The sequence below is a fragment of the Furipterus horrens genome, unplaced genomic scaffold, assembly GCF_987537825.1.
Source record: "Furipterus horrens unplaced genomic scaffold, mFurHor1.1.pri manual_scaffold_4, whole genome shotgun sequence".
NCBI lineage: Eukaryota > Metazoa > Chordata > Mammalia > Chiroptera > Furipteridae > Furipterus > Furipterus horrens.
The window spans coordinates 2,890,674-2,897,248 of NW_028327174.1; positions in this window are offsets into that span (position 1 = coordinate 2,890,674).

A 6,575-nucleotide genomic window follows, 5' to 3' on the forward strand; every position below is an offset into this window, starting at 1 on the left:
CCTGCCACTGCCACCGTCCCCAAAGCCCCAGGGCGCCCTCGCCAGCGCCGCCTTCCTCTTGCCGATGCTTCGGACTCATTTTGCTATCGATGTGTTTTTCTCACGGAGTTTTGGGCAAGTCGGAGCCGCAGCCGTGCAGGGCGCTGGGCAGGCTTCCTCTTCTGGGTTGAATCACTCAACTTGCAACTGAAGCTTTTTATTCTCTCCTTCTGAGGAGCCGATCAAGTATTCCACTCCCCGTTTCTTGCCAGTACAGATATGATGCCAAAAAATAACCTTCCATTTTTGTATGGCGTTTCTATTGTCAGATATTTAATGTGGGGGAGGGGTGCCTGCTGACGTCTCTTCCTGCTCCCAGTGGTTTCTGCTGCAAGGTACGAGTGGGAAACCCCTCTGGGGGCTGCCGGACTGGAGACATCCAGAGGGTGGTGGCCTCGGAGGGTTTGGGGTCCCTCTTCTTGCCGTCTCCTTGAGGGCAGAGGGTGCGCTCGCTGTCTTAAAGGGCCCCTGTGCCCTGGGGTGGGCTGTGCCCACCCACCACACCCACCAGCTTCTCCAGTCCCGAGGGACTTAGCACAACAGATAAGCACCCAGGAACCGCGGGGCTCCCACCCCCCGTCTGTCACACGGTGCTGAATTGCATTGAACACACGTGTGCGGGCACACGCAGGGCCCCACGCACGCACGCACGCACGCAGACGTGCAGAGCAGGGAGGCTCGTCCAGTCCCACCGGCAGCCATGCCCCCGTCACTTCACGACTCCGGGAGAAACTGTGCTGTACGATACAGAGCTATTTTAATACACGTAACACTGGGTTGAACAAGATTTTTATATTCTTTTATGATGAACAAAGCGAACCGCGGACACACGTCTTCTATATTGGTTACTCGAGACGCCAGTTATGCATCACCACGTGGCTTGCGATGTAAATGTCCTCATTCCTTTCCTTTGGTCTGTTTTCTTGGATGGATTGAATTAAATTTTTAAAAAATGTAATGGGAGGATATGAACGGTTGGACCCAGGAGGGGTAGCTGCTGACGTGTCTTGAGATGTAGTTGTTTGGGACCAGGGGGGCCTGTCCCGTGGATAGTAAGGATAGCGAGAAGTGTTCGTCTTGAATATGCCCGTGTAGCCCTTCTGTACGACGCATTAAACGCGACTGATGACCAGAGCGCTGCGTTTTGTCTGCTTGCCTTCAGCAGAGGCCGCCCCGGAGCGCATGGAGCGGCGGGGGCGCGCGGCGGGGGTGGGGGTGGGCTCACGGCCGCCCTCTGCAGGCTGGTCCCCTCGGCAGTCAGCGGCGGCCGGAGGGCGGGATCCGTACAAAGTGGCCCTGGAGCTCGGGGGGTCTGAGAGAGACGGGTTGGGGCAGGGCTGCACAGCCCACCCGGCCAGGGGTCTGCCACCTCCGTCCCGGGGGTGCGTAGTGTGACGGCTCTAGCCCCTCCTCCTGCCCGGCTGTTGAGCGATGCGGGCCCCAGGCCTGGGCGCCGACCTGCGCCCTTGAATTCCTTGGCTGGCTCCCTCCAGCGCCCAGCCTCTGACTCCAGCCTGCCCCCTGCGGCGGGCTCCAGCTGCTTCCACCTGGAGATAGCGGCTGCGCCCGGGGCTGCCTCCGTCCTGGCTCAGGGACCCCCGGAGGACCCCCTGCCAGTCCAGCCGCCAGGTTCACTGGGCCCTGAGAAGCTGGGGTGATGAGCAGAGGAGAGCGCTGAGCTTGGGGAAGCGAGGAATCTGCTCACGTCCCCTGCTGTGCAGCTGGAGCCTGGGCCGCGTGCGCCTGGTCCTCGCGCTCCAGCCCCGCATGGCCCACCTCGCTCCCGCCCAGAGGGCAGGGCTCTGGGCACGCGCGCGCCATCTCCAGCCCCTGACCAGGGTGCGCACTCTCTCCAAAGACACACCCTCAGCGCCCTCTTCTCCCTGGGATCGCTCTGCCATTAGAGAGGGGGCCCAGTGTGCGGACATCTGCCACCCATAGTGTCGCCTGCCCAACTAGCGCCTGGGTGACCTGTGTCCGTGTGCGGGGACACTCTTGGGTGGGGACAGCCATACTTCCATCACCTCCTCTTTCCCCAGCTCCATCTGACCCAGCCCCTCGGTGGAGCTCCCCGGGGCCGCCCAAGCCACAGGCCACACTTGGGTAGGGCCCCCCGGGGATGAAGCAATGCAGGCCCCAGGGATGGCCACCCTCGGTGTGGCCTTTGCTCACACGGTGGCGCTGATGGGGACCTGCCCTTCCCCGAGGGTGGTGCTGCTGGGACACTGTCTCAGTTGGGGGTGGGGTGGGCCGCTGTGACAAAGCACCACAGACAGCCGGGCTTAAACTACAGAGACACATTTATTCTCTTCCAGCCCTGGAGGCCAGAAGTCTGGGACCAAGGTGCCGGCAGGCTGGTTCCTTCCGAGGGCCGTGAGCCACACGCCCAGCCTCCGGCCCAGCTTCTGGCAACCGCGGGAGTCCTTGGCCCGCAGACGGCCGTCTCCTCCCTGGGCCTCCCACCACGTCCCCCTGTGCGGTGGGCTGGCCATCCCTGGCCTGGACTTACCACCCGACCTCGGCCTCCGTCTCCCTGGAGCCTGTGCGCCCCAATGCCCCCTTTTCAGAAGGACACAGGCATCTTGGATGAGGGGCCAACCACATAATCTCATTTAAACTGAGTCACCCTATTCCACCTCCAAGGAAGGACATGTTCACAGCACAGAAGCTTCGGCTTCTTCGGAGGGAACACAGTTCGGCCAGAACAGTGCCTCTCCTTAGGTGGTGTGGGATTCGCTGCCCCGTGGCTTCTGCCCTTCTGCCCCCAGGACCCCCAACGCTGCCCTGCTGCCTCGCCTGCCCCCGCGCAGCCCACAGGCGGAGCCCACCACGTCATACTGCCCTGTGCCCGCCCACCTCTCTCCTTCCTGGGACCTGCTCTGGCAGCTCACAGCCCCTCACAGGGACCTAAGGTGACATGCCTGGGTCACCCAGCACGCCTGCACGCCCAGCCACTGGCCACCTCTTGGAGCACATGTTCATGGCTGGAGGCCACCTCACAAAGCTGCATGTGTGTACGCTCCTGCCCCAGCCCCCTCACCGGGTGGGGCTGCAGATGGCGACTTGGCCCCAGGGTGACAGAGGCACGTGGGGACAGATCAGGGGCACAGGCTAGCTAAGAGCTACTGACCACACGCTGCCCCCCACGAGCCCAGCTGGTGCTTGTTTTTTGTTTTTTTTTTTAAATTATTTATTTTATTTGTAGAGAAAGGAGAGAGGGAGAGAAACGTCACTGTGAGGTTGCCTCTCACTTGCGCCCCCAACGGGGGACCTGACGTGCAACCTAGTCATGTGCCCTGACTGGGAATCGAACCAGCGACACTTGGCTCGCAGGCCGGCGCTCAATCCACTGAGCCACAGCAGCCAGGCCAGCTGGTGCTTCTTAAGTCAAACTGCTTTGCCTCCAAACAAGCTCCTCGAACGCAGGTGTCAAGAGTTTAGCCTCCATTGACAGGCTGAAGTGATTGAAGCTGTGACCCGACAGGCTTTAAGGAACTGCTTTTGAATAAAGATTCCTTTATCACCAAGCCTCGGCCTCTGGGGTTTTGCCTAGAGGGTGGCAGGGGGCAGCAGGACCTCAGGGGCTGTTCAGTAACAGTGACAGAGATCTCCTTGTTCCAGCAGTGCCAGGCAGTTCCCTGGGTGTGAGGTCAAGGAAGGCGGGTCCCCGCAGGGAGTGCGCGGCTGTGCTTCTACCCCAGCTTCCTCCCACGGAGGGGCCCCACGACAGAGACGATGCCTGGGCGTGGAGGGGAGGCCAGGCCAGGGAAGGGCCAGCTCTGTTGCTGGCACCAGCTCCCGCCACCCCAGAGAGCCACCGTGTGCATCTTCGCAAATCCACGTTCGGGGACTTCAAGTGGACAAGTCTGAGATCGGCCACGTGGAAGTCTTTACACCATAGAAATGGGCTGATGCTACAAATCAGGGCTTTGTGTTCCTGACGTTAAACATCGACCCACACACGGTACATGCATGTGCATGTGTCCCCGTGTGTGCGCACACATGTGCACATGAGAGAAGAAGGGGTTCCAAAGCCGCTGGGTTTGGAATGCAGCCCTAGACCCCTCGCAGTCCCCAGACAGGCGCTCACGCTGGCCTTAGCAGGTGACCGGGTGTGTGGCTCTAAACCCCAACACGGAGGCTCCTATGTGCTAACGGCTCTCCTGCGTTCACGTTTTTGATAGTTACAGCTTCTAAATAAACTGACCGTTTTATTATTGTAAAAAGGCCATTGTGTCTGGCGATACTCTCTGTCTTAAGGCCCAGTTTCCCTGTTGTTAACGGACAGCCCAGACCTCTGCTGCTTACTGTGCACACCGGATACACTTCTGCGTCCCTTTCCCTCCAGCCTATCTCTGTGCTTAAAGCGCGTGTGGTTAGGTCTCGCTCATACCCATGTGGGTAATCTCTCCCTCTTAACTGTAGGGTTTAGTTAATACATTAATATTAGAGATAATTGTCGATACGGTTGGATTGAGGGTTACCATGTTATTGTTTTGTTGCTTAATTCCTTTTGTTTTTTTGTTCTCCTGTTCATCCTTTCTTGCCCTATTTTGGATTGTTTAAAAGTATTTTTCGCCCCAGCTGGTGTGGCTCAGTGGATGGCGCGCCAGCCTATGAATCAAAGGGATGAAGGGGGCGTGAGAGGCAACCACACACTGACGTTTCTCTCCCTCTCTTGCTCCTTCTCTTCCCCTCTCTCTAAAAATAAAATCTAAAAAAAATTTTTTTTAAAGTATTTTAAAGAATTCTCTTGCCCTGGCTGCTGTGGCTCAGTGGATTGAGCGTCGGCCTGTGAGCCAAGTGTCGCCGGTTCGATTCCCAGTCAGGGCACATGACTAGGTTGCACGTCAGGTCCCCAGTTGGGGGCACGAGTGAGAGGCAACCACACAGTGATGTTTCTATCCCTCTCTTCCTCCTTTCCCCTCTCTCTAACAAAATAAAATAAAATAAACAAAAAAATAAATTAAAAAAAAAGAATTCTCTTAATTTACTTAAAGATTTTATTTATTCATTTCTAGAGAGAGAAGGGAGGGAGAAAGAGAGGGAAGCACCAATGTGTGGCCTCTCACACGCCCCCAACCGGGGACCTGGCCCACAACCCAGGCCTGTGCCCTGACTGGGAATCGAACCGGCGACCCTTTGGTTCGCAGGCCGGCACTCAGTCCACTGAGCCACACCAGCCAGGGCTTATTCACTTTTTAAAAATCCTTTTATTCTATATATATTGTCCAAAATGTAAATATACTGGTTCATTCATAAACCGTACATAGGACTGAGAGGTTTTCTAACTTTATACAAGTGAAAGCTGCTTCTCATTCTGCAGCTCCGCCCTTTCTCAGCGCAGTGTCTGGAGATGTAGCCACGCTGATACACGAATCCAGCTTATTCCCTCTCACCACCGCACGCCCTTCAACCGTATGAACGGGACGCCAACTGACCCACCAGCGCTTCCCCCTACGGGCACCCACGTAGGGCCACCCCTGTCTGTTCCGACAACGCTGCAGTCTGTGTGGACGGCCCCGCCCCCACCTTCCTGGCTACTGACCTAGACCCCCGGTGGCGGCACCAGCTGTAACCTGGCCCCTTGCTGAGCCGCCCAAGTGCTTGTGCCAAGCTCCAGCCCTGCCGGCGCCTGTGAAAGCGCCTGAGCATCAGCCTTACGATGGTTGCCTCTGGTTACCTGTGGCGGTCATGTTGCAGGTGATTTCCACTTTTTCCTTCCTTACCGTCTGTCATTGAATCCCCTCCCCAAGCAGCTCTTGTGCAAGAGACGTTAGGTTCCTTGTCACCACACCGACTGCAGCAGCTTCCCTTCCACACCCGCCCCACCCCCCACCCCGGGAGCTCCCGCGGAGCTCGGTGAGAAAAGGGGACGTTGCCCAGGACACACGCTGCCCCCTCCCTCCCGCCCGGCACCCACTGCTTCGGCTCAGACGGGCACCTTGGATGCCACTTCCCTCCTTCCCTCCCCCGCTGCCCTGCAGGCCCCTGGCCAGCAGGTGCGCCCTGCTCGTCTCTGTGACCCGTGGGATGGGCGCCACCGGGCGCAAGGCGGGTGCTTTAGCGCGCCTGGAACTGCGACGCGGACGCTGCCTTCCCCGCCACACGCATGGGGAGAAGGTCCAAGAGCTCGGCCCGGTCCCACAGCCACGGGGTCGGATGGGAGCCCAGGCTGAGCCTTCCCGCTTGGACCCCTCCCCCACCACCCGGTGAAATGACTTGCGTAGCTGGGGCCCCACAGCGCGGATCTGAGCTGGTCCTAGAAGCGGGGGTGCCCCGTCCTGGCTCCCCCAGTGACAGCTGCCTCTCTCTAGGGCAGACCGACCTCTTCTTTCTTTGTTTCAGGCTTTGATGTCCTGGACAGGATTCAACTGCTCACTGGGGGCATTGGCAACGCGGCCTCCGCTGTCGGTTCCTCGGGAGTCACTTAAAATCTGTCATTGCCACACAAGCGAACATTCGGACAGTTTCCACACGCCCCGCCAACAGACACCCTGGAGTCCTCACTTCCACACCCCGTTTCATTGTCTTAA